Below are 27,475 nucleotides of genomic sequence, written 5' to 3' on the forward strand. Positions count from 1 at the left end.
TGTACAAACAGAGTGAGCATTTCTGAGGCCCAAAATAAACTGAGTAGTTCACTGAATGAACAATGGACTGTGAGCTCAGTTCCTTCATCATTAGTATGGATTATATATGTATATGTATTATATTAGTATCATATATATCAGGTGCTGCTGCTTTCAGTCATTGTGCAAATGTGCTGTTTGTAAGCTTGTAAAGCTGCAGTCAGCTGAGACTGAAGAAGTCACCTGATCAGTGAGCAAACGTTTCTGAAAACGTCCAGATGAACAGAATCAACCTTTTGGGATCAGCCAGCAATGCAGCATCATTGTTGTTCAGCTTCAGAGGTTTGCAGGAATGAACTGATGACCAGAAACAGCTGCAAAGTCCAAGAAAATACCAGCTGGAGTTCAGCTGCATTTGAAGAAGTCAAAGAAAAGTAAGGATGGCAAAGGGCGACGTTTTCTTCCAAAGAGCTGCAAACATGGTCGACGCCTCATTAGAAGAATCATCTGGACATTTGTGAGGAACTCTAACCAAGAAAGCAACGTCACACAGATCCAACAGACAGTTTCCATGACTGCAAGTGTTGAGTGGAAAAATGCTACATTGCATTATTGCATCCTCTCACCACAGGAGGCGCTGTTGGCACCACTGATTGCTGATCAGCTGTTCTCTGATGATCTGATTGATACTGTGAATAACGGGACTCACTGAACTCTGTGACACAGTGAAGATTACAGAGTTTAACTTCACCCTTTAAGACTGACCACAGAACCAAGTCCGCCAGAGCTTTTGTTATATTTTTACATGCTGTGGAGCCATTTGTGGGAGCATTTCAAGTTGCTATACATCAATACAACTGTTATAGCCCTAATTTTAATAATATGTGTGCATTAAGTCCATAGTAACTACATAAACTGCAAAAAAAACCTCTGCTCATCCATCTCTGTGTGTATCAGGATACATTTGGTTCATAATACACAGAAAAATCAGAGTTATTACCTGTAATAAATGTGAAAGATTCCTGCAGTGATAACCAGGCAGGACTGAAACACATCCAAGCTGTCACCACGGTAACAGCACCGCCCATCCACAGGTGAGGGGAGGAGCAAAAAGAGGGACTTTGACCATTTTATACTAAAAACACTCAACTAATGTTTCTAATATGAAACAAATAAGCCCACATTAATGTGAGCGTTTATTAAATAATAATAATAATGATGATTTCCTCCTGATCTCATTTCCACAGCAGAGAAAACTGTGGTGTATATTGAGGTGGAGGGTGTGGTCTGTGGCTCAGGTGTAGAGTGAGGGTGGGGTGCACCACAGCAGCATGCTGGGACTGCTGAGGGTGGAGGAGGGAGTGATGATGACATCAGAGCTGCAGCACAGAGACCAGTGAACACACAGTCTGTTCATCTTTGCATAGATACAATATACAGCACAATATTGAATGACAGACACGCTGTGGGAGCTTCCACAGATACACTGACGTCAGCATCCAGAGTCCTCCTGCTGCTCCCCCCTCAGAGCCCCGTGATCAGCACCAACACATTCAGTTAGATGACAGAGTCCAGCTGCAGCTAGAATCAGCTCCCCTCTGTGAACAACAGCACAGCGTCAGTGTTTCACACTCAGTGAAAGGAGGAAACAGCAGAAGAACACCATGTGTGCTACGTTTCCCAGGACACACTACAAACTGCACAAATACAGAGCAGCACGTGGAAGGACCTGGAGCTGCATTTACAGAGCTGCAGACAGCGTGATGTCCTGTATGGACAGGTGGAAGGAACCAAGTCCTCAGCTGGAACACTCGTGTTTGTCCACAGACAGGAAACACAGCAGGAAACTTCCTCACAGAAGTGCAGCTCATGGATAACACACTTCCTGTCAGTCAGAATGAGGCTGCAGCCAAACACAGAAAGGTGTTTTTGTCCAGATGAGCCCAGAGAAGAAACACGAGTGTTCACAGACATCAGAAGCTCAGAGAGGTGAAACATGAGGTTGGAGTCCTCGTCAGCATCCAGAAGAGCTGCTGTGAAACCCTGAGTACTCATGACAGACTCTGATGGCACAAACACATCATGATTCAAACAGAAAGACAAACATGGAGCTCCTGATCCTCCTGCATGAGAACAAGCTGACATGAGCGCTGTGTCTGAGAGTGTCTCCCTGTCACAGTGACAATAACACAGCTGCTGCTCACAGTCATTAAACTGACCTGAGGTCAGCTGTGCTCCTTACATATGAACCATGTGACCTCACATCAGTGCTGTGGATGACTGTAGTCATAGAAGAGTAGAGCTGTAGCAGGTGGTGTGAGGAGGAGGTGGTGTATTCTAGTTAACGCAGTACTGAAACACTCCAGCAGAGGGCGCTGTTAAGTCCTTATTGTAACACAGTTACTGTGTGCAGTTAGACTTCATACATAATCTGCACTTATTTCCATCAGACATGCTGTCAGTAAATGATTGGTTTCTATTGATTCTACTTCCTGTTGACTCGTTTGATGACAGTGAAACAATCACAGCTGATTGTGTGATGATGTAAACTGTCACTGTTACATTCAGTGTGTGTGACATCATGTTAGTGCAGGCTGATAACAGCCTGGTTCTGTTAGAAACACATGAACGTGTCCATAGATCAGTGTGTGTTTAACATGAGAGCTTCAGCCCTGCTGATGTGTTAAATAAAGACATGCAGGAAAACTGATGAGACTCTGAAATAACTCTTTATATTTATAATGTAACTCTGCATCAAAAGAACAACAAAGGATCCCAGACAGGTTTCTGTGAACAAAGACCATTCTGATGTTTCTGTGTTTCTAACACTTTGACATTATTAGTAAACAGACTGCAGTGAGCAGCATTTATAAAGAGCTTCTATATAAAGATATGACAGCTGTTTGACAAGTTTATCACTCTGTGTTTGGACCTGATCAGTCCAGCTGTTTACTTGAAACATGTTCATTTACCTGTTCTGTTATATTCATGTTCTTGTCTCTGTTGAAAACACATTTTAATGTCCCTCAGATTTTTCTCCCAGATGAATAAATATAAAAATGACACAAACTGACTGCAGCTACTTTTTGTCCTTTCTGTCAAAAACCTTCATGTGACTCATGAGAGACACGTTTCAGCTGTTTGTGACAGATCAGAGGCCAACAAGTCATTTATAACACTTTCCATCATTGTTTAAAGTTCTCAGTGTTTCTGTGTTGCTGCGTATAGGATCTCCCAGCATCATCACTGTGCTGTCCAATCATTGTGTGCGAGGTTACCCTTATAGTGCGATGTGTGTTTGCACAAAGAGAAGCATGTGTGTCAAATATAAATAAGCACAGAACAGAAACAGCTGCTCGTTTCTTCTGTTTAGAGTCAAGTTAGTGTTTTGTGTCTTTGTTTGAGGCCTGATGTCGAGCAGAGGTGTGTGTAACTGCACTGGTCTGTTATATGTGTGAAGTGTGTGCTTCTCTTCAGCATCATCTTTGTCACTGCTGATTCCTTTGTGTCATCATGTGTTGAGAAGAGAGAACAGTTATAACGGAGGAGCAAAAGGAAGCCCTGAAATCTGCATCAACAAGGAAGTGTTGGCTCACCAGTGATCCCAGCAGAGCCACTGGTTTGGCTCCAGTTGTTACAGATTCAATGATGTTGCTGCTACAGATACATGTCAGCATCTTTATTGAATTTAATATGAAGCAGAAATGGTGTCATTAGGAGAAGAAGAGGAGAACAAGTCCGGCGAGGAGGCAGCAGCTCTTAAAGATGAAACAGCAGCTCAGCCCTGAGCTCAGAGAGCTGCACATGAAAAAGCTCCTCAAGCAGATCCTGTCAGAGGTTTGTCATCAACAGGAGGAACTGTTCACATCATAGGATGAAGATGCTGTCAGCTGGATGAAGAAGGTTATTTAATGCAAACGTTCACACTGAAGTCAAATTGTTGTCGTGTTGAACAGATTCATGTACTGATCGTCTCCAGAATGTTAGAAGAGCTTCAATGAATCATTAGAAACAACTTACAGCTGCACAGCTGTGTCAAACACATCTGTGTGTCATTGTGGGATTGTTGTGTTTCTACATGTGACACACGTCTAAAACATGCACACAATCTGAACACAAACAGGGACTCATGTGTTCCCACAGCCAGATGCTGAGAGCCATTTCCTTGTAGTCCTGTGTCTACATACATGAACCATTAGATGTTATTGGAATGATTGTCAGCTCTGATAGTTTCATGTGTGTTTAGCTGGACGCTGTTTGATCCTCGACATGTTTAAAGGTGTCCAGTCCTGAGACACTGGGGCTGGAAACAGCTGTGATGTCATTGGACTGTCACACAGACAGAAGTGCATGAAGCGAGCAGCCGAGGAGCCGCTGATGTTTTGGATTCAACAGCATTTGAAAGGTCGACACAGACACATTTGCACACAGAAAGCTGAATCTGTCATATGCCACAGTGAACTCACTGTTCAGTGTTTTTCAGGAAGCTTCTTAACTGCCTCTGCTGCCAAACAAGCAGCTGATGTCCTTGAGAAGAAGCTGAAGAAGTCTTCAACAACAAATACAGGAAGTGGACTTTCAAATACTAGATTCACTTTAGACTCACAGAGAAATGACTCAACCAGCTGTGTTTGACTCTATGAAAGGTCAGTGTGTGTCTGCACACAGACTGTTGTGTTGGACTGTTATTCAGTTGTCTGCTGAATGTTTTCAAATGTCTGCATCTCAGCTGTGATGAGGCTGGGGGTCATGGGAGGCCACCGTAGCAGCCTCTTCAACATCATGACATCATCATAAATGCTGCTGGACTGTCTGATGGGCTGACGGTGAAAAAGCCGTCGGGAAGGAAACAGAAGACATTTCAGAGGCTGCAGCAGATTTCTTTGATTCGGGGCCTTTTTCAGCTTTATTGGACAGAGCAGTGAAGATAAGTGACAGCAAAGCAGAGAGAAAGGGGGCGTGGCCCGGGTCAAAGCCAGGCCAGCTGCTCTCCACCTCGTGGTCACCTGCTCATCCTAGTGAGCTCCACCAGCAGCCCTTTCACACACTTTACACTGTCAAACACTGTGTGTGGACCTCAGCTAACAACAGGCTACATTTAAGTCTGGACTACATGCTTTTATATTGTTTTTATTCCATCAGCAGCTCAACATCATGAGCAGCTTTGACATAAAGACATCAAACTCAAGCTGACTTTAAACTACTTTTAATACAGGGGCTCAAAAACAACAACATCTTTATTATATATCAGGACACAAAGTCATTTCATCTCAAAGGGAAACAGCTTTATTTGGAATAACCAGCACTATCAACTGGTTTGGGATCTCCACCAGTTTCATGTCTTTGCAGCTTCTCCAACAAAGTTCCTGTAAAATCAGCATGTTTGTCTTTATTGGTTTGATAGTGATTGATTATTCAGTCCCAATCTGCTGTCATCTAAAGAACAAAATGATGTTTCTATGAGTCACAAAGCTCCAGATGTTGTCGGCTTCACAAAGAAAACAAAGAACTTAAACACAAAGTGTTTGGAGCCAAAATGTTCCCAAGCTGCTCTTTTTGAAATGGCAGAGGTACAGTGGTGTCTAACAGCACACTGTGGAAGGCAAACATGTTATTGTTGGATGAAACTTCATGAATCCTTTGTAGATTTGAGCTGTTGGAGCCTTTCTTTTCTCTTCAGGTGTACAGATGCTGAGGAGGCAGGTGAAGCAGGTGGAGCTGTTGTGATGCTGGCAGAGGGTGTGTCTTAGTAACTCTGTGAGGCAGAACTGGATCCAACATTGTGGATGTGTTGATGTTGGAGCCATTAAGAGTCTCTGGCCACACTGTAGGATTTCCCTTTGATCCACTGTGGGGGCATTTTGGAGTCTGTCAGTGAAACTCTTCATGTTTGTGTTTGACTCCAGTTTATAGAAACAGAGAAATGTGTCATGCTTTTGTTCGGCCTCCACAAATACACACATTTGTTCATTGGTTGGACTTTTTGGAAGGAGACACATTGAAAACCATGTTAATAAGATCTTGTTGTTTCCTGTGGATCCGACACAGAGAGTGGACTTCAGACAGAAAGCGTGGAAGAGATTTTAGAGGCCGTGTGTGGCAACAGGAAGTTTCTGTGTGTTTGCTGATCTTACATGTGGAAAACAACACGTGATGTTTGTGAAGTTTACAATGATCATTGTTCTCACAGCATTTTGAGTGGGAACAGTTCAAACTGGGAGTAGTGGGAGTTATTTACTGATTGAAACAAGCTGAATGTTTCTGTGACGATGAAGATCAGCAGCTCAGCTGATCAATGAACTGACATCTATCAGTCGTTTCATGAGATGAAGTCATCAGCAGACATTTGTTCTGACTGTGTGATGAATGTCAGAACGTCAGGGCTCTGCTTTAGTCACTGCTTGATGATCATTGGCTCATTGTTGAATCCAGGGCCCAGTCTGACCTCTGACCTTTGCTGCAGGTCTTCTGTGTTATCTCCACTTTCATGTCTGATCTTCTACTTGTAGTCCTGTGTCTACATATACAGTGGCTTTCAAAAGTATTCGGCCCCCTTGAACTTTCCCACATTTTGTCACATTACAGCCACAAACATGAATCAATGTTATTGGACTTCCAGGTGAAAGACCAACACAAAGTGGTGCACACGTGAGAAGTGGAACCAAAATCATACATGATTCCAAACATTTTTTACAAATAAATAACTGCAAAGTGGGGTGTGCGTAATTATTCAGCCCCCTGAGTCAACACTTTGTAGAACCAGCTTTTGCTGCAGTTCCAGCTGCCAGTCTTTTAGGGTCTGTCTCTGCCAGCTTTGCACATCTACAGACTGAAATCTTTGCCCATTCTTCTTTGCAAAACAGCTCCAGCTCAGTCAGATTAGATGGACAGCGTTTGTGAACAGCAGAAATTGAAATTGAAATTGCAGTGAAGTCAGCTAGAAACTTACAGTGACGTGGACATCATGCAAAGACTGCCAGACTCTGTAATACTGCAAATGATCAGGTTAACACTAAACTTTAAACGGCACCTCTGTGTCTCTGTGTGCTGAACATCTAGGATTGAGTCAGGCTGCATCAGCTGAAGCTGTTATTTGTATATATCAGTATTTTTTTATTCAGGTGTGGGGAAAATACGTAAGACTGCAGTGAAGCGATGCACCAGAGTAATCCCTGGCCAAAGGTATCGTACTCAAATCAGACTACTGATCCAGCCACATCAGCCTTTTGTGAGGTCTGTTTAAAGTAGACTAAAAGTGAACTGCAGGTTCCTGAGAGGTGGACTGTGAGCACAGAAACACATGTTCATACATACAGCTGCAGCAAACTTACATTAATTTTAAATAGATTTGTTACTCTGATGTCTGTCTCTGTGTTAGTCCTCTGACAGACTGGTGACCTGTCCAGGTGTGCTCTACCTACTACTGGGACAGGTTCCAGCCTCTGTAATAGAAATGTTCTGTTATTCTCATTTAAAGTGTTTAAGTGCTTATGCATATGCTTAGTTGTGACACTGTTACTGTTCAGTGAAAGTTGCTAAAACTAGATGAACTTACTTCAGCAGTTTGAGAAAACAACTCCCTTTACAGGTGCTGATAAGGCCAAGGGCACAAAACAGCACAACCATTGATGCGTTAGGTTTCATAGCGAGACACGTGAAGTGTGGTAGGATCAGTTTGTAACTTCCTCCCTCTTCCTTGGAAGGCGTAAAGGAGGAGGAGCACGACCTCTGTGGCAGCGCTGACATGACTGAACTGTGATGTTTGATGTGTGTTGGCGCAGTAATAAATAGCTTGATCACAGCTCTTTCTGTGTTGCAGACTTTATTTTAAAAATTCCACGAAACCCCCCCCCCCCCCACTGTGAACCTGAATTGAATATTCAGAAGACATTTGTTTAAATAGTTCTACAAATCTGAGCTGTTGGTGTGTCCTTGGATTGTGTGGTAATAATATTAGAGCCTGCAATCTTTCTTACTGGATCTCTACTATGAGTCATGTTACCTGAGATTAGTTCTATGTTTACCTGTCAGCCTGGACGAATGTGCTGTGTGAAGAATGTAAATGACATCAGATCTGAACTGCTTACATCTAAGGAGCCTGTTCATATTTAATTGTAATATGAACCAATGATTTTCTGATTGATTGCTGATATATACAGTGGGGCAAAAAAGTATTTAGTCAGCCACCGATTGTCATCATTTTAGGTGGGGGAACTTGCACAGAGGTCAGTAATTTGCACCAGAGGTACACGTCAACTGTGAGAGACAGAATGTGAAAAAAAAATCCATGAATCCACATGGTAGGATTTGTAAAGAATTTATTCGTAAATCAGGGTGGAAAATAAGTATTTGGTCAATAACAAAAATACAACTCAATACTTTGTAACATAACCTTTGTTGGCAATAACAGAGGTCAAACGTTTACTATAGGTCTTTACCAGGTTTGCACACACAGTAGCTGGTATTTTGGCCCATTCCTCCATGCAGATCTTCTCGAGAGCAGTGATGTTTTGGGGCTGTCGCCGAGCAACACGGACTTTCAACTCCCGCCACAGATTTTCTATGGGGTTGAGGTCTGGAGACTGGCTAGGCCACTCCAGGACTTTCAAATGCTTCTTACGGAGCCACTCCTTTGTTGCCCGGGCGGTGTGTTTTGGATCATTGTCATGTTGGAAGACCCAGCCTCGTTTCATCTTCAAAGTTCTCACTGATGGAAGGAGGTTTTGGCTCAAAATCTCACGATACATGGCCCCATTCATTCTGTCCTTAACACGGATCAGTCGTCCTGTCCCCTTGGCAGAAAAACAGCCCCATAGCATGATGTTTCCACCCCCATGCTTCACAGTAGGTATGGTGTTCTTGGGATGCAACTCGGTATTCTTCGTCCTCCAAACACGACGAGTTGAGTTTATACCAAAAAGTTCTACTTTGGTTTCATCTGACCACATGACATTCTCCCAATCCTCTGCTGTATCATCCATGTGCTCTCTGGCAAACTTCAGACGGGCCTGGACATGCACTGGCTTCAGCAGCGGAACACGTCTGGCACTGCGGGATTTGATTCCCTGCCGTTGTAGTGTGTTACTGATGGTGACCTTTGTTACTTTGGTCCCAGCTCTCTGCAGGTCATTCACCAGGTCCCCCCGTGTGGTTCTGGGATCTTTGCTCACCGTTCTCATGATCATTTTGACCCCACGGGATGAGATCTTGCGTGGAGCCCCAGATCGAGGGAGATTATCAGTGGTCTTGTATGTCTTCCATTTTCTGATGATTGCTCCCACAGTTGATTTTTTCACACCAAGCTGCTTGCCTATTGTAGATTCACTCTTCCCAGTCTGGTGCAGGTCTACAATACTTTTCCTGGTGTCCTTCGAAAGCTCTTTGGTCTTGGCCATGGCGGAGTTTGGAGTCTGACTGTTTGAGGCTGTGGACAGGTGTCTTTTATACAGATGATGAGTTCAAACAGGTGCCATTCATACAGGTAACGAGTGGGGGACAGAAAAGCGTCTTACAGAAGACGTTACAGGTCTGTGAGAGCCAGAGACTTTCCTTGTTTGAGGTGACCAAATACTTATTTTCCACCCTGATTTACGGATAAATTCTTTACAAATCCTACCATGTGAATTCATGGATTTTTTTTCACATTCTGTCTCTCACAGTTGAAGTGTACCTCTGGTGCAAATTACTGACCTCTGTCATCATTTTAAGTGGGGGAACTTGCACAATCGGTGGCTGACTAAATACTTTTTTGCCCCACTGTGTGTGTATATATATATATATATATATATATATATATACACACATATACACACACACATATATATATATATATATATATATATATATATATATATATATATATATATATATATATATATATATATATATATATTTTTTTTTTTACATACATAGTTTTTTGTTGCCTTATGGTTCCAAGCGCTGTCACCAATCTTTGCATTTTGTTATTATCTCATGACACTTGTTTAATCAGCTACCATCTCTCCTGTGGACTTTTTAATGTTTACAGTCTCAGACCAACACAGCCCTGCCCTTCCCATATTAGATTCTTGATGAATGTGTGTTGTTGTTATTCAGCCTGGTTCAATGTGCCCCTTTTTAACTTTGAGCACCCGCCCCTTTAAACCTCTCTGCACAGCCCTGCACTGAACTCACTATCTTCTCCCTCTAACAGCCTCCACATGTTCTCACTGTAATTTCCCCTCATGAATGAATTTATGCTGCACTAATGTGAATGTTTGCAGGGAAATCAAACGCATTTCACACGCAGTACTCGAGCTGACTTACCTTTGTTTGAATGACGACTTGTACGCGCTGACTCCACAGATAAGGTACGAAAATATATCAGGCTACGTCTTCAGGGTTTCTACTCCACGGCCGTATTTCATACGGGTCCACATTTCCACTGCACGCTATTTTCTGCAAGTACCGCCGCTTCGCCTCTGGACGCAATCGGTCTCTATACAGTCCGTTCTCTTTTGAGCTGCTTTTAAGCATCTTGTAATCATCGTTCCAACACAGTGTGTTTGTTTTGATTCGTAGACCTCGAAAATGGTGCCGCGCTCCCACAATGCATTGCGGCGTGACGTCAACTCCAAAGCCCTATAGAACATGTTCTTTTTCATTGTCAAAATTATCAGGAATAAAGAAGAAAACTGATTCAAAACCTGTGGAACCTGCCAAAAAACAAGTTTTACTGCAAAGGATTTCTAGATGTGAAGGTTTTGTGGCTTTTTTCAGTTTCTAAAACAAACTCATTTGTACAGAAGGATATGAGGATGTATATGTCCGGTGGTGGGTTTTTTTCTTCTTGATTTAATGTATTCATTTATCTCTTCACTTAATCTTTCTTTATGTTTTTTTTTTTTTTGATTTGGCATGAGCGATTTCCGGTCCTCACTCCAAGCCAGTTGGTGGCGGTAATGCACCACATGTTCTATCACAGCTGCGTCCGAGAGGACAGGAAACGTCTGTATGCGTCTGCAAACCAGGTAACTACACTCAGCTGAGCCTCTCTGCTAGTCGTTATTAGTTGGAGGGTTTTGCGTCACTTTCTCTCGGCTTGATAAAGGGCTGTATAGAAATCTCTGGTACGTAACACGTAACGTCATTTTTAGGGAGCGTCGCAGAGAAGTGAGGCTGTTTCTTTGTTTTTGTCGAGTTTTGATTGAAGACATGTTTCCAGTCCGTTTTTTACTCGTTTGTTTTTTCATTAATAACTTTACATTATCACAGAGAACAAGAAGGCGCTTTGTTTGTCACATTCACCTTATGTCTGTGAAGGTTCTCAGTCATCCAGGTCATCGTAGTCAAAGGAGCTTGCAAAGAAAAGCGTCTGGACTTCTTTAAGTTACTTGAAGACGTTTCACCTCTCATCCGAGAAGCTTCTTCAGTTCTAAGGTCAAATGGTGGAGAGTCCCAGATATAAACCTAGTGGGAGTGACCCCCACAGAGGGACAAAACGACCCCCTGATGATCCTCTAATCACCTGAGCCAAGGTGTGAAACTGGGTGTGGGTCCCAATCAGCCAGTTTCGGGTGAGTTCATTGTGAAACCTGGCCCCACCTTATCATGCGAATTCCTGAGGTCAGATGGCCCAGGATGTGAGTGGGCGTTAAGGCGTCTGGGAAGGATCTCAAAACTGGATTATAGATGGCAGAGAGTTGGTGTCGTAAACCCCGCCTCTGTTCAAAGATGGTCGCTCACAGTGGACATAGATGCTTCTTTCACTCCTCTTTCAAACCATCTGTCCTCTCTGTCCAAAATGTGAACATTGGCATCCTCGAAAGAGTGACCTTTATCCTTAAGATGCAGATGGACTGCTGAGTCTTGTCCTGTGGAGGTGGCTCTTCTATGTTGTGCCATGCGCTTGTGAAGTGGCAGCCACTTGGCAGCCACAGTGATAAATGGCTGAGATGGCTGCAGCTGTACGTGTGAGGTACCTACATGTTTCAAGATGAATTTGCAGAGATGTCATGTTTGGTGCTTACAGACATCACACTGCATTTTGTGATTTCGTAGCTATTGTTGTGATATTTCGGAGCTTCCCATGATCACCGTGACAGTCATTCATTTTAACATAACCTTTCTATTCCTTTCAGGGATCCTCATTTTTTTGGTGAGGAAGATCAGCAGCTGTGTCGACAGGCAACAGGTAACGGCATGCTTTTCTGTTAGTACTGTAGACCTTGGTCTGGTGCTCTTTTTTAGTTTAACACAGTATTTTCATTTGCCGAAGTGTAAAAAGCTTGTTCCAGGAGAAACAAACTTTAGTGAGTTCTGCAAAATGATTCCCACCATTGCACACTCTGTCAGCCTCCAGTGTGCCCTTTTTTTGTCCTTTAACTGAAGAAAGTCGGTAGTCAGAACATATGAGATAAGTGAGATCCTCATTTTGCCTGCTTATTTAAAGATACAACATTTTCACAAACTGCTGTAGGATAACCTTGCTATTTGTCTTTTCCAACACTTCTACATTCATCCATATTTCCTTGTCTGCTTCTTTCCAGGTGAAAAGTACCTGAAATGGGTGAAAGATTTTGTTTCCAAAAACAAAAGCATGTGCGTTCACCTGAAGAAGCCAAGTGGTGCTGACCTGTGGATAGAAGAGCTTGAGAACACCAAATACAACGGGGATGATGATGAAGTTAACGCCTGGGGAAAATTCTACCTTCCCGAGATTGTAAAAATGCAGGTTATTGGTGTGGTAAAGGGCACCTCATGTCCATGTGACGAGCTTGTGCTGATGACGCGTGAGGACAAAAAGCTGTACGGCTATGACGGAGAGGAGCTGCATCTGGTGGCTTCCAGTTTCCTGGAACTATGTGACAAAACGATAGAGTATCCAGCATCCAAGCGCTACTACAATGGAGAGGCCTTCAAAGATATGGTGAGAAGTTAGACTGCTAAGAATAAGACTGGGGATGCCTAGTGTTAGAGATCAATCACCTGAGCTTTTCTTTGTATTGTTGTGTGTTCTGTTTAGACTGAGGAGGACTGGAAAAAAGTGAAGATGAGTGATGTGGGGAGGAAACTGCAGGAAGAACATAAAAAGCTGGTAAATGAAACCCAGTCAGCGTTCGTCAGCCTAATATCATAGGTGGGTATTGGAGCTGAGTATCATCACTGATTTCTAGAACCTGTTCAATTCCAATTCACAAGGTCCCAATTAGATTCCATTTAATTCTTACTCAGAGAGTCAGAAACATTATAATTCTGATCATTTATCAGTACTGACACTTGTGAAACTTCATCAGAGGTGTGAGCATCACAGCAGATGCTTTTGTGTCAAAGTAACTGAGGATAAAACACAAAACCATGAAGCAGATTTTCCTGGCCTAGCTTTTTACAGTAGATAACCTTAAAAATATTATTCTGCAGTAGAACAAAAGCAGACGAGAACCACGACTCAACAAATGTACATTGGCTGATGCTGCTGAAGTGATTCAGAGGTTTTAATAAGAGGTTTTAATAGAGACACAGCAGAGCATTTTGCAGTTTCACTTAATTTGAAAAAATAAATAAATAAAATTTGGTATTGAACAGCAGAAATGAGGCTGTCTTGTCGGAAGTCATTAAAAAAAAATGGCTGTAAACAACGGTAGACTGCTTCATAACAAGCAAGCGAATAATGCCAAAAACAGAGATTTGAGATGGGAAACGGTGTTCTTAAAGTACACAGAGAGGCAGAGAGCTGTGCTGTGTTGTTTTTCTGTGTGTGTTTTAATGGTGGTGGAAGCAAACCAGCAAAAGTAAGAGGGAATTCATGACAATGTTTATGTCAAGCGAAATGTGTCTTCTTTTGCTGCTGGTTTGGTTAGAGAGAGACAAAACGTGCAGCTTCAGGATCTGAGCAGCTTTCAGCACCAACGGCATCACAGCTCAGACTTGGATTCAGGATTAAGCCCTTTATGTTTGACTGTAGTGATTGTAGCTCTGTCCTTGTTATTAATCGCTTTAGTCAAACACAGCTATTGTTTGCTGGGATGTGTATATCCTTGACAGTTTGTATCTCAGAGTTATCAAGGACACTGTGGATAATCATCAAGAGATTGTTGTCCTCTTAATAATGACCTATTTGATTGTTTGTTTTTTCTTCTTCTTACAGATTCTGGTATTTGGCCAAAAGAGAGCTTCACAATTCTTGGCTTCACCTGTGGTAGAAAAATGACTAAAGTTATGCAACACTCTCTAAAATTAAAGCTATGCAACGCTTTAACATGAATGGTGAAGGAGTGCATCTCTTTCACTGTCTCTTCCTGTCCTCTTCTCAGTCTTTGTTGTGGCACCTCTGCTATGTGTTATAGAAAGCACTTGGAATCATGTTCAATACAAAAACACCAAACTCGTGGGATTGCCCTAGCAAGCAGTTGGTAAAAACTAATTAAAACTGATATATATCAGCTTCACTTTCTAGCTGCAAAAGCACGTTTCTGCAAAAGCATGCAGTTTCCTGTCAGCACTTTTTGGCACAGAGTGTACTCAGAGTTAGGCCTTTCTTATATAAAGCAATATAATCAGCATATAAACATTTAAGATGATAAATTTAAAGCTCAACAGTAACTGCTATAAATATTATAACTACACATGTAGTGCTTTTGCTTAAGTAAATTATAGTTGGGATCATAATAAGAAAACATGTGTTTTTATTTTCTGTGTACCCTGGGTACAGACCAGTATAAATATGGGATTCTTCCCAATAAATGCTGTCTGATAATGCTTCATATTGCATTAAACACTAGATATGTAAGCAAACAAACAAAAACCCATAGAAGCCAGTTTTAATTATTAAATGTGACAATTACATGGAGATGGAAAGTAAACATGCTTATACACGTCTCTGTGATTACAGAAAATCCACACAGATGCTGTCAGAGCAGAGAATCTTTGATTTATCAGAATGATGAATGCAAATGATTTCATGAAATCTCACTCTTGTTCTGGGTTGTAAAATTCACCTGTCCAGTTAAACCGAATCCTTTGCAACACAGTTCTAAGAACCCTACCAACCTCATCCTCAGCTCTCTGCCTATTATCCTTTTCAGCTGAGTATTCATCCACATGTGTTTCAACTTCTCTCTCATTTTCAAGCAAATTGCTCAGGCTCTCAGCTTCAGCACAGTTACCATATGGCCACTCTCTGAGGTCTTCTGTGTTCAAGCCAAACAAATTCTTACATGATCTGCAAGGCTTCATTCTGGCACCATCACGGAGACAAAAAGCCTCACACCTGATATTTCCAGGTACTTCAATTGTTCCATCAAAGTAATCTTTCTGGACTGTGTTTGGATAATAGGTCATCACCGCACCAGATACATATTTATGCCATTTGCTAAGACAGGAGGCAGCAATCATAATTTTCCCAGCGTTAGGACCTTTGGTGGACATGGAGACTCCGCAGTACCTTTCTGATTTGTTGGTTTGGGATTTTTGAGAAATGCAGATGGTGGACGAGACGAAAGCTGTTTTTTTATTATTCTCTTCTAAGTCCAAGTCTGTGAGGAGATCTTGCAGACTCTGCTTTATTTGCTCTTCATTCTCTGAGTTATTTTGCAGGACGATCTGAAAACAGTTACAGATCTGGTCAAAGTGTTGCACCTGATTATATAGTTGTTTTTAATAGAAAGTTGATCAACATGTTTGTTTCGCTGCTTGACTTATTTAACTATGCAGGACCATTGGATGCTTTTGGTTTAGACATTTTAAGATAGGGGTGAAACAAGTCACAAAAATCTATTTAATTTTAAATCAATAAGCAAAAATCCATCTTTGTTCTCACTAATTTATAATTAAATTTGCTAATTGACCTTTTTTTTCTATTTTGCTATGCCGGGCTGTCAAAACACGCTGAATTTAGAGTCTTTGAGCTTAACAGATCCAGCAGCTACACAGTGACAGCATCATATACGCCTTGAAGACTGTAAGCATCTCCAATAATGAGTCTGTTAGACATTATTTAGAACTAACAAATTCTGAAGCAAGTCTCCAGCTCTCCTGCAGTCTCTGTGTTTGGTGGAGAAGTATAGCTAGAAGCATATGTTGAAGTATAAGGTACAGTATGGATTTTCTTTGGATTTCTCAGTAAAAAAGCACTTTGCATTATACTTTCCTAAAAACTGGAAGTTTGTCAGATTGACTGAAAATGTGAGAAGAGTTATCTTACCATGTCGAGCACACAGGAGAAGGGACTTCGCCTGGGAAGCTGAGTCGAATACAACTTTAAAGGCCTGGGATATCTTCTCATTAAAGAACCCAAAACAAAAGGATTAGGGAAGATTTCTTCTGGAGAAAAGGGGATGTTGTTGATTTTGCCCAGAAACAACATGCTGTGAAGGATCTGTTGAGTGAAAACATATTTGCTTATTGTTAGTAGTGATAAACAGGACTGTCTTAAAAGTGTCAAAGGTAACACACCTCATCCACCAAGTGTTGACTTCCCGGAGTCATGTAAGAGCCCCGAACCATCCTCTTGGTAATCTTGTAGGCATTAGTTTTGAACCTCCTTTGAGAAATTGTTGTCTTCTAAAATGATAATGATCGAGCAGTTAGGGATTTAAAAACACAGGAGATCTGATAACTTTGGCTACAGCAGAGTCTGCAGACATACCTATTTTGCTCTTGGTCGGCCTATTTTAAACATGAGAGAAAACATAGTTAGTGAAATGTTGATAACATACAATGACTATCATTGGTGGCTGAAAAGATGCCAGGTAACAAGTGAAAAGCTGCTACTTACCATCGCCACAGTCTAAGAATGAAACAGGAAACACTGAGCGAGTTGCCTCCATCTTAAAGCTGTTGATCATGTGATTTAAAGGAAAGCCACACCCAGCTCTTTCCTGGAATTTTACTCGACTGTAGAAAACTGCTCCATTTGCCCCGCCCACCCATGATCTTTAATATCTACCAAAAACAACCTTTTGGTTGTCAGTAACCAGCCGATCGTTTTCGCGATTAAAAAATGACTTTGTGCGGCGGCGTTCCCACCGCGAGCAGAACTCCGGCTCAAAAACCGCTGTTTTTGAACACTTTTATTTACTTAAGCATTTTTATGGGCTTACTTTGAAACAAAGTGCGATTGAATGATTATTGTTATGTGTTGCCTTGAATTCGGCTATGCTGTCTGTTAGACAGCTGTTTTTCTTTATTGTTGTTTTTGTATTGTTTGTAGCGAACGCTACTGGAATGTATAGATTAAGCTACGTAGCCAAGATAATTAATAATTTAACTGTTGTACATTGGTTGATGATGATTTGCATTGTTACATAGGCTTGCAGAAAAATATATTTGTTTACCGGTAAACTGAATCGAACTTGATGTGCTAATGGACGTTTTTCTGACCTACAGGTCAGGTTTTGTTCCCTCCCTTTGAATTAATCTTCTTCATATTGAAGTGGCGAGCCGGTAGGACCATTCTTTGTTTCCCCTCTTTCCCCCACTTAGCCGTCTTTGGATTACGGACATATTTCCCCATTTGTATGAAGCTGGACTCTAAGGAGGAATACCTTAAAAGTGAACTTTAAAAAGAAGAGGACCAAAAAGGACTTTTGCACAGAAAGATCACAGCATTGATTTATTATTTAATTGTGGGCATTTATGTTGTGTGTTGTGTTAATTATTTTGTTCCATTTCCCCTTTCCTCCATTTATTCAATATATTTTTGGTACAAGATATTGCAGTCTTTGGTCTCATCATTCACACCATCTCGGCTCCATAAAGAACTATTTCTTCTGCGCGTCAGTCAGTAAACTCATCCATTGAAATAAACTAGTCCTTAAATAACTTTGAGTTACACAGTGGCAAATGTAATAGAGAAAGACACAGGGCCACCTGAAATCTGTCGTCCTATCTGATTCAAAACCAACATGTAGGAGAATCTGGAATCTTTGATTTTGAGTTAAAAATAAAATATGGATAAAATGCAGAAATGTTTTTACTAACATGTACTAACAGAGACTTGGAGGAGAGAGACCTAATGTTTAATAATCCACATTTCACTGTTTTACTCTTTGGTTCAGATGTGGATACTGTATTGTTCTTTCTTTGTGATTGTTTATGTTTAAGTTGTTTGTTGCTGGTTTTTAGTTTGTTTTTTGTCTGTTTGGGAGCTGACACAGTCTCTATGGAGACGGGTTTTTGGGGGGTAGCAGGAGGAGAGAAGCTGCAGAGAGGCGTGTAAGACTGCAACTCTGCTTCCTGGTCCCAACTCTGGATAGTCATATTTTGGGGGGTTTAATAAACTACTACTGCATGATGTAAAGCTGAAGTATTACACAGCTTTATGAACCTCCTGTTATCCTGGTAGACGAGTACAGCAATAAATCTTTTACTTGAACATCTTCTGGCTCCAATAAGCTTTGAAATGTGACCATGAAGTCAGAGACACACTGACTGAAACCCACAGCTGTGACTGTGGATCACATCCACACACAGTGTAGCTGCTGTCTCTGTGTGAGGTCTGTGTATATATGTATATATTTATGCTTATATTCATATTCTCTTATTCCCCTTTATTTGATATCCTAATTCTGTGCTGTGTAAAAGTTTGTCGGTGTTCTGCTGCTACAAACTGGATTTCCTGGAGGATAAACATGAGGGATTCATAAAGTTCTATCTCTCTGTTAAAATCCCCCAAAATCAATGAAATGTGAATTTCAGGCAGACGTGTTTTTAAAACCAGCCAATAGGAGCGTCTGTGGATATCAGCTGAGGCTGAACGCAGGAACACCATCACATATAAATACACAGAATTAAATCACTAGATAAAAGACGTCATCAAATAAGGATCGAATCAACATGTCAGAGGTCAAAGGTCAGTCAGAAGAGGTGTGGTTAAACACTGGCAGTGCAGTGACCTAATGCAGTTTGGTTACCGCCACGGGAAAAGCCCCGCCCCCTCTGAGCCTCCGCTGTGTCCTCAGCACATCCAGGAGCAGCAGGTCAGAGGGGGCGGGGCCATGTCAGGACTTATTTTAAGTAAAATTTAAAGTGGAGCGACGGCAGGAGTCACACAGCAGTAACCAGCTCTGTCTGCCAGGGTCAAAGGTCAAACAAGTCCTGCAGCTGACCCACACACAGACTTACACTGATCCAGAGAGAGTGATGAATCCACACATCACTCGGCTGGAGGAAGCTGGGTTTCCACACCGTCCAATCAGAAACCAGTGTTGACACTGAGACCCGTCTCTGTAACAGGAAGTCCATGAACAGGCAGACCCTCTGCAGCAGGCTGACCTGTGACCTCTGAGACAGAGGGAGGAGTTTGTGTCAGCAGGGGGCGCTGCAGCATCGCCTGAGAGCTTTAAGAACAACAGCAATAAACAGGAAGTGAAAGTCACACTTCTGTTGTTGTGCGTTATCAGCAGACCTCCACCCTCTGCAGGAAGCTGAGATAAGAAGCAGCCAATCACAGAGCAGAGAGCATGTGACTTCCTGTTCCTGCTGTTACTGTGACAACAGCTCCTGGGACAGAGAGCAGCTTTCTAAAGAGGAAAGATGCTGCTGTCACCCCCGGGTGTCATGTGACCCGCCTGATGTACCGATTTAAGACTGTAAGAACAATAACAACATGTTTTAGTCAGGTGATCCATGCAGAGCAGATCCATGTGACCAAACACAGCTGGATCACATGTTTCCTCTCCTGGAAACAGAAAGCCTTCATGTATAAAGGCTCATGTACCCACTGAGCCCTGCTCTCAGATCTGTGAGGCTTTAACAAACAACAGTTTAAAGTCATGTTTAGCATCTTCTGTCAGTGTGGAAGGTCACACACTTTCCTGAGTGTTGAACCCTGAACTACTAGCTGTTCATGTCAGCCTGGACATAAATACAGACCTGCCTGCTGTCATAGACCCCAGCACTCACATGTTACTTATAAGTGACTCATATGTATGCATGTATATATTGTGTATATTGTGCTATTTCTTACTTAGTGTGTTGTGTCTTTGTTCCTGTTTGTGCTGCAGCACTGTAACCTAAATAATTTCCCCTGGGATCAAAAAAGTATTCTGATTGTGAGTAAATGAAACCAGTCAGAGCAGAGGACGGTGATGTAAGGAATGGGATTTTAATCAGCCAGTCTCCTTTAACTCTCAGCATCACAAAGTAATGTGGTAACATCTGGACTGATGTGTTTACTGTCAGCTAGTTTAAATGCTGTAGGCTGCAGCCGCTGCTCTAACACTATAACTGTAACAGGGCTCAGTGCTGCTTCTAACAGTCTGAGCTGCTTCAGGCTTTATTTGTGAGGAGCACAGCAGCTTACAAACACGTGGCTGGGCCTGGACCCAAAGGAGTGTTTGTTAAAGCCTGCAGTGAATCCAGCAGCAGGATGATGGAAATGCAACACAGCAATGATGAAGAGGAGCAGCATTAAAGCCAAAGTCCAGTTCATACAGTTAGGTCCATAAATCAAATAAGGGAAAATAAAATGTTGTTGGATGCACCTGTCTGCAGCCTTAATGCTCTCTGGTCGCTATGGTAACGCGTAAACATTTCTTTCAAAATAAGACACACGACTACAACACGGGAAAAGACCCAGGGAAACGAAGTTAACGATAAAAACCCTGAAAACCATTGTTGGATTTATATTTTATCATTGTCATTGTTATTGGGGAATATCTAACCATATATGCTTAGAGGTGTAGAACCAATTGTGTAATGATAGTAGTCTTTAAAGACTTTGTGTGACTCCAGAGTGTTCTGGCATTCACACCCACGTCCTGGGATCATGGGAGAGGTGCTACCTTCTTATTGTTTTGTGGTAGGATGTCTGTTTTAGTCTAAGTGCCTTTTGTTTAGATGAACTGCTGGACTTCCAGACCAGCAGGTTTAGGGAAGTCGTTTATGGGGTCACACTCTGACTCCACACACACACACACACACACACACACACACACACACACACACACACACACACACACACACACACACACACACACACACACACACACACACACACACCTACATAACATACAGACTGGTACCTTTGTTCACGTGTATGTTAATGAACCTATGTATGTTCATGTAACCTCAATAAAAGAGCAGTGTTACGAGGGAACGGACGAGAGCAACTGTGGTCAAGCGAAGGAACGGCATTGGTCCAGTTCTCTCCCGTGCACGAGAAACATAAAGAACTACTCGTGTCTTGCTTTGCTGTGTAGCTGGATTGAACGATCCAGCGAACAGGTTTATGCTACAAACCTATCAACCATCAATTTCACACCGAGCCTCGACTCTCACGGCCCGGTACCAAACGACTCACGGACCGGTCCGTGACCCGGGGGTTGGGAACCGCTGAGTTAACGCATGAGTAGTTCAGGGCTGCACGTCATTTTCATTGTTAATATCTTTGTGAAAAGCACATTGATGTGAAAATCTTCATGAGAGTCAGAGGCCCTACAACACGATTAAAGATTCATTCAAAAGAAAATCACAAGTTATTATCATCTTCAGAACATTTCATTAAACATTAGAGACAGACTGCTGAGTACATCTCATCTCTATCCAAACAACCTACAGTCCACAAACACATCGTGAACCAGTGCTCTGGGCTATGCTCTGTCCCTAGTTACATGGATCAGCTGGTTCCCTAGAGGTGACTGCTGCTGTGGTTTGGAGCGGATGAATAAACCTGAACTGAATCAGGTGTCCAGTTACTTTTGGTCCCTTTAAACCAGGCTGTCACATGTTCAGCATGTGAAACTCCTCCTCCGTGAAAACGGGTGTGGGTCTCAATCAGCCAAGGTTTTGGGTGAACCCATTGTGAGATCTAGCCCCACGCTATCATGTGATTTCCTGTGATCAAATGTCCCAGGATGTGAGTGGGCGTTAAGACGTCCATGTCCCTCTTCAAGCAACTTAAAGAAGTCCAGACGCTTTTCTTTCCAAGCTCCTTCAACAACATCATTCATAGAACAGCTTCCAGCTTCTTTTGCTCGGCTACAGTTTGGATGGATTTGCAGATGCAACAAGACTAAAATGGTTAGGGTCAGGAGGTCAAAGGTCAGAGCTCCTGTGGGTCTGAGGGCGGCCTCACGCTGGAGAAGGATGAAGGAGTCTGACCTGAGCCAGTGTTTGACATGAACACATCAGCACTGCTGTCAGTGAGCCTAACGACAGCCGTTAGCATCATTTCAGTGTTTCAGTCATAAAAACACTTCCTGTCACTGTGGTGGTTACAGTGACATCATGCAGTTTGTGCTTTGACCTCCAGAGGGCGACAAATCAGCACAGACAGAGAGCTCCATTCAAACTTTGCTGCCATCAGGAATAATTCTTCAAATATAATCATCAGTGTTTGAGCAGTTATGATATCAGGGACAATCTAGACATGTGTGACAATACTGAACATGTCACATGACACACCTCAAACATCATGTGATCCACTCTCAGTCTGCACTTTCATTCATGACTTCAACAGGTTGAAATGAGCTTTGAAGAAACATCAGTTCAGTGCTGAAATATTTAAACGCTGCAGGAAGAACAACAACAAAGTGATGACGGATGTTTGTGCTTCAAACAGGAAAACCAGCAGAAATAAATCACAGCCTGCCAGAGGTTTGGAGTTTCCGAGGTGCAACTGAACGCAGCACAGTGTTCCAATGCTCCTGATTGTCCTCAAACGTCTCTTTGGGTGTTTCCTTCCTGCTCAAAGTTTAATTTCACTTCCTGAACTTCGTGGAGTGGAGCTTGTTGTTGGTGTGTGAAGAAACTGTAAGTTTGCTTTGTTTCCTCCTTTAACAGTTTGTCTTTAGGAACTTTACTGTTTGTTCAGCTCGTGTTTGATTTCTTCACACAACAAACTGTGTGTGTTTGTATTTCCGGTCTCTCCATTAAAGTCAGTGTGTAATGTTTCCTGGCTAACATCAGCTGTGTGCAGCTTAGTTCAGCACAAATCTGCCGCTCCATAGTTCACGGTAACGGACTCACAGCTGGACCAACGAGGCCGAGTGTGTCCGCCACTCTGAGCTACGTTCGTGTTTGTGTACTTGTAGTTTGTACTTTGAGTTCACTCAGCCCACAGAGGACGCAGCGTACGTGATGACGTCACAGCCCTTTACCTCCTTTACTGTCACTGTGATTAATATTTACACACGAGACACCTGCAGAGCTCTGACGCTGAGCTAGCACACAGCATGCTAACACTAAGCTAACGCTAAGCTAGCCACACAGCATGCTAACACTAAGCTAAACAACATAAGCTTAAACATGTTTTTAAACAAGGAAAATGAACTACACCTTTTTAAATCCCTGTCAGAACTATTCCACAGGTTACCTCCTCTAACAGAAACACATCTCTGCTTTATATTTGTCCTTATCTTGTTTTTTTTAAAGAAATCTGTTCCCCTTAAGTCATATTGACTCTCTCTGACTTTGAACAGCTTCTGAGTACTGGGGCAAAGCAAGTTATTTTGTGCTTTATACATTATCTGTGCCATTTTATATTCAACTAAATCATAAAATTTCAGGGTATTCAGATTAATAAACAAAATGTTAGTTGGTTCTATATAGTTTGATTGGTTTATAATTCTTATAGCTCTTTTTTGTAACTTGAAAATAGGAAGAGTGTTCGTTTTATATGCATTAGCCCATATCTCCAGACAGTAAGTCATATATGGAAGCAACAGAGTACAATAAAGTGTGTGTAATGATTTTTTATTCAGCTTTGTTTTATAGAGAATAGCAATGGTTTTTGACATTTTTGTTTTCACAATGATAAAGTGAGCTGCTGCTGCTGAACTTGAACAGGTAACAAAGTGATGAGCAGTCAGGCTGCAGGTTTCTACCTGTTCATGTTTCTACAGTAGAATCACTTTGAAGCGTCTTGTATGGGCTCAAAATGTGGTCATAAATATTTTGTACTTGTAAAAAAGATTTGTATGTGTAAAAAAGATTTGTGTGTGCGTAAAAAAGATTTGTGTGTGGACTTAGAAAAAAACCCTGCAAGTTACAAGTACGGATTTTGACCCTATTTTTCTTCCTTTCATCTGATTGGTCAATGTCATGTCAATCACAAATGTAACAATCCAATCAGAGAACAGATGGGTTTGGCTGTCGGAGGGGCGCTTTTTTTGAACTGCAGGTCCTTGAAGGGTGATACAGTTTGAAGCTGGAGGATCTCTATATAAATATCCGATAGCAGCTAGGTCCCCTAACTTTCAGTAGCTGTTGAAAGGGAAAAAGTTGTGGTTTATCAGTGGTTAGAAATAACATTATTACTTTAGGATTAGTTTAACACATAGTCAGGGCTGACCCAGGACCATTGCTGTGAGTCACAGTGCGCAGCATAAAGGTCCTTTCACATCGGACGCAGGATGTGCTGCTAATGCTAACTAAAAGCAAAGGATCCAGAATTTGTTACGCTGGCTGCTGGGCTCTGTGGGTTTTTGCAGCAGCTCTACCTGTACTAGATGCACCTGTTCCTTGTCTTTTCTATCTCTGACTTTATGTCCTCTACAAGAGTTTGTTTTTTTTGCTGGTTCTTCAAATGTTCAATAAAAACATCTATGCTAATTCATAACGAAGAAAGCTTTGTAATGAAGACTGTCATTTCCAAAACACTGCCCGCCCCCACCCCGCGGTCCGCAGCGCTGTTGAAAAGGCTGTGGAAGTCCCTGTATTAAACACGTAGACCTGTGACACAAAAATCACCAAACTCGGACGACCACAGACTGTTTTCCTTCGTGGTGATGAAGGAAAACGCTGGGTTGGCATGTAAAAGGGCATTTATTCCCTTCAAAGACCTGCAGTTCAAAAAAAGCGCCCCTCCGACAGCCAAACCCATCTGTTCTCTGATTGGATTGTTACATTTGTGATTGACATGACATTGACCAATCAGATGAAAGGAAGAAAAATAGGGTCAAAATCCGTACTTGTAACTTGCAGGGTTTTTTTTCTAAGTCCACACACGAATCTTTTTTTACGCACGCACAAATCTTTTTTACGCACGCACAAATCTTTTTTACAAGTACAAAATATTTATGACCACATTTTGAGCCCATAGTCTTTGTGCTGTTTCATCTTTGATTTGTGTTCATAAACACTCAGAGAAACATCACGTGACCTCATCAGGATCTGTGTTGGTGTGTGGGGCTGTACCTCAGCTTTATGTTGTTACATGCTCATTTGTTCATTTTACACAGTAACATCAAAGTAATGTTATGAGGAGTAATGAAGTAACGTACTCCATTACTTTTAATCAAAGTGTTCTGTGTAATATGTGTAATAATGACTGTTTTGAGTAATGACCAACACTGATCACAACAAAGAGGAAATGCCTCCAACATGCACAAACATTTGAGCCACAACATGCAGTTAATGTGCACAAATGTCTTTGATATGCTGCTCAGTGATGGTGGTGACTGTCAGAGCAGAGCTACTGAGAATCAATAAGTAATATCAATGATGGGATCAGAATCACTAAATTCTTCTCATCCCTGTCAGTATCATACATGTGCTGTATAATGTGATAAATGTAGAGGTGCTGGCTGTTCTCTCACTCTGCTGTTTAGCTGTAAAGGACGCCTCCCTGCCTTTGTCTCATTCATGACCTTTAATAGTCTCTTCTAACATGCAGAGATCTGTATGATCTGTTTCATAGAGTCTAACCAGCCTGTACAGGTAACAACAACAGTCACTGCATCACTGACACACAAACGTCATCTCTGTCAATAACAACATTCATACATGGAATAAAAACACATCAGTGGATCATTGCTGGAGCTGATGTTTGTGCTCCTGGTGCAAAGGCTCTCAGTTTCCTCCTTGAAATAACATCAGTGGTGGGTCAGCGACATGCTTTCTTTCCCTCTCAGGTTTAAATATCTGGGACTCTCCACCGTTTGGTTTTAGAGCTGAAGAAGCTTCTCAGATGAAACGTCTTCCAGAAACTTAAAGACGTCTCTTTTCTCTCCAAGCTCCTTAGATCACATGACCTGGATGACTGAACCTACAGACATATTGACCTGGTTTCATGGTCACATGACGGGTCAGAGGTCAGCGACTGTAACTCAGTTCCTCCTGTTAATGTGAACTGACTGAGTGTTTGTGGTTTACCTCTCAGACTGACTGAAGATGATGATGGAGGAAGAGGAGGACAGAGCAGAGTCTGCAGGGTCCAGCTGTCCGTCTGTGAGGAGCGACTGGTCCAAAGGTCGACCTCCAAACTTCAGTGGTGAACCTGGAGCAACGAGGTCAGAGAGCTGTGATGACTCCTTTACATGTTTGTGTTTCCTGGATAAATATGACCTGAAACATCCTCAGATTGTTACAAAGATTCATTAAAAAGAAAACAATGAAAGAGAAAAGATCCAAATGTTCGACTTGGTCATTTGCTGTTTGAGGACAGTGATGCTCATATCTGTGGGGAAAGTGTGACCTGAGTGGGTTCATGTTTGTCTTTAAAGAACAGAGCTGCTCTGATTCTCTTTGTGTCTGATCTGTTAAACAGTCTGAGAGGTCACACAGAGACCCAGCAGCTAAAGCCTGGATCATACTGGCTGCTGTTACTCCATCAGGACAACACTGAACCACAGTGGTGTGGATGTAGTGGATAAATCCCACCATACTGATGCTCAGAGTTAACCACAGGGAACAAAACCAGATGTTACCTTCAGATTGTGACCTTTGGAGTGGACGATGCAGATTTCAATAGAGAATAAATGTTGTTGTTTTTCAGCTGTGAAGAAAGAATCTAATTTTCTGAACTTAAGAATTTATGATGCTGGAAACAACATGGAGACTATAACACAACATTTCCACTGTGTTCATAGAATGAATGTAAAACTGTCAGACATTCATTAAATATGCAAAATGTCTACAGAAGCATCAGAGGGTCAGACGTGAAGCACTCAGTGATTTTGATCAAATGACTCATCAGTTATTGATCTGTACTACACTGATCTACCACGTTAGTAAAGCTGGTGTTCTGGTGGTGGAGGGAGACTCGGATCATGTTCTGGTTTTGGAGCAGTGATCTGCTGATGGTTCAGTTTGATGAGCTTCTTCAAAATCATCCCTGACATCACCACTGAAAGGACGTCCATGAAAACAGACTGAAAATTACTGATATGTTCACAATCTGAGAGTTTAAAACTTGACAGACTTGATTCAGATGAAGTTATTTGAGCAGAAACTCCTGGATCTTTATCCTGTGTGGATCTAATCCTTCATGGTTCCTTCACAGAGTGGAGCAGCAGAGCTCAGAGGTTCCCAGTGGTCAGTCTGCCCAGCAGCATCAAACACAGCTGGACTCCATATTTATGGTCTGTACATGTACAACAACTACTGTTACATCTGTTCTGTTCACAGTCATCTCCATGCTGCTCTTTGTAGACCAGTGGATCGTCAGTGTGTCCAACATGGATCTGATGTTTGGCTCCATGATTTCAGTCTGATTGGCTCATTCATAAATATTCTGTTCCAGCTGCTGGAGGACAACATCATCACTTTTGTGAAGAACGAGCTGAAGAAGATCCAG

At 42.0% G+C, this 27,475-nt stretch overlaps 2 long non-coding RNA genes across 2 annotated transcripts in view; both read right to left on the reverse strand.

Moving 5' to 3' along the window:
- The window catches only part of LOC143420732 (uncharacterized), a 441,774-nt gene extending 418,198 nt beyond the window's left edge, over nucleotides 1–23,576 (reverse strand). Inside the window, exon 1 of the long non-coding RNA XR_013100439.1 lies at nucleotides 23,273–23,576. This is a non-coding gene — a long non-coding RNA (uncharacterized LOC143420732). The remainder of the gene's footprint in view (nucleotides 1–23,272) is intronic.
- On the reverse strand, nucleotides 15,042–16,951 carry LOC112433083 (uncharacterized). Its single transcript, XR_003023365.2, has 4 exons — nucleotides 16,604–16,951; nucleotides 16,411–16,518; nucleotides 16,160–16,333; nucleotides 15,042–15,558 (listed from the first exon to the last, which is right to left on the reverse strand). It is a non-coding gene; the product is annotated as an uncharacterized LOC112433083 (long non-coding RNA).
- Nucleotides 23,577–27,475: the final 3,899 nt, after the last annotated feature.

This window comes from Maylandia zebra, linkage group LG2 (genome assembly GCF_041146795.1).
Source record: "Maylandia zebra isolate NMK-2024a linkage group LG2, Mzebra_GT3a, whole genome shotgun sequence".
Classification (NCBI taxonomy): Eukaryota; Metazoa; Chordata; class Actinopteri; order Cichliformes; family Cichlidae; genus Maylandia; species Maylandia zebra.